The sequence below is a fragment of the Austrofundulus limnaeus genome, unplaced genomic scaffold, assembly GCF_001266775.1.
Source record: "Austrofundulus limnaeus strain Quisiro unplaced genomic scaffold, Austrofundulus_limnaeus-1.0 Scaffold3, whole genome shotgun sequence".
NCBI lineage: Eukaryota > Metazoa > Chordata > Actinopteri > Cyprinodontiformes > Rivulidae > Austrofundulus > Austrofundulus limnaeus.
Genome location: NW_013952405.1, coordinates 5891192 through 5893018, shown reverse-complemented (window position 1 = coordinate 5893018; position 1827 = coordinate 5891192).

The following is a 1827-nucleotide window of genomic DNA, read 5'->3' as shown; positions in this document are numbered from 1 at the left end:
GATGTAATTACAACAAACATGTAGAGGAGAGTGACTAAAGACAGCAGCAGAGTGAGGAAAAGTGGTCAGTTTGTGCTCCAGAAGTCTAAGCCTATAGGATTTATCAAAAAGGAAAGTCTTAAAAGTAGATATTAAATAAAGGAGTAATTATTAGGGTAACACTTTAATGTTAAGAATGTAAGTTAACTGCTTTCAGCAGGCCTGTGTTTAGTCATCACTAAATTATTATTATGCAAAACGTGACTGACATAAAACTGAACGTCACACCAGGACAACTAACTGAGCTGATTATAAGGAGGGGATGCCTCTCCTAACTACGAATGTCATAAAGAAAGATGATAAAATGTAAGAGTTAAAAGCTGAATAAAACTGTAAATAACGTCATTTCTAATTATACAAGAACTAAATATTCCAAGCAAGAGTTAACATTTAAATTGTAGATTTTATTACACCAGATTGTTGATTTTTGTCTTCCCACCATATCTTTACCAGATGCCAGTGGTGGACAGTAATGGAGTACATTTACTTGAGTACTGTACTTAAGTACATTTTTTGAGTATCTTTACTTGAGTAATTATTTTTTGGAGAACTTATGAYTTTCACTCCRCTACATTTCAAASACAAATATKGTAATTTTGACTCTACTACATTTCTTAGAAGCTTGTTAGTTACGCGTTACTTTTGGCTCAGCACAGCTTTGTGATCCACTTTTGCTGTTTTCCTTTCTTGAAATGCATTYGGCCACACGYYATGTTCCTCACAATGGGAACCAATCACAGTCATAGCTCACACCTGGGATAGATTTAGAATTACATCATTCTCGTTAACGGTGACGAGCTGAGCTCCACCTTCATTTCAAACAGAACCCAGCAATGGAGAYGGYTGAAGAAACTCAAGCAGAGAAACCAGAGCAGCRTGGCCATATCTCAGCTCGATGTTTGAGATTTTAGGACTGACAAATAGTTTGTATGAGTTTAAATGTCTTWTGTTTTCACCGTGGATAAACTATATTTATGCATTTAAGAACTCGCCACTCACTTCATTGCATTTTTATGCTGAAGTCTTTACAGGTGGTGTAGAATTTGTGGCAAAGTGGTTCTACCTGTTAGTACATCAGGTGGTTTCTGAAATCACTCTGAAAACAATACAGAAATGTACTGATATTAGAAAATTTAATTTGTACTTTTGAATACTTGAGTATTTTATAATACATGTACTTTTTAAATTCTTAAGTATTTTCAAAAGTAAGTACCGCAATACTTTAACTAAAGAAAAATTTTGACCGAGCRACTTTTACTTGTAGTTGAGTAAGATTTGACCATGAGTATCAGTATTTACTCAAATAATAGAGTTGAGTACTTTGTCCACCACTGCTAGATGTGTAGCGTCTCACACACACCTGGATGTGTACACACGGAGCAAAAACAGCACAGACAGATACGGAAAGTTGTGGGAAGAACAGATAGTGTGAACATGTGTTCAAATACCTGGGGACACTTGTTCTCCTTTTTTTYCTCCTTTTATTATATCAATATAACTTGTGTATCTATGGCAACAGAGCTGAAGCAGTGAAGAGTTATCATTTTATAATAGCTCCGGTTTGTTTGTATCATAGTTGTTCTCACGGTTTTACTGTTGATGTGCCGCAAAGTTGTTAAACATTTTGCTCATTTAAAGGGAAACCTGAATTAAAATGTTCATTAAAAAAAGTTGAATAATTCAAATCATGTTTTATTTGTTACATATTTTAGTCATTTTTTAAACTTTGTTTCTTGACTGTAGACCATAAATACACTGACCAAGAATCAGCACACACAGTGTGTACAG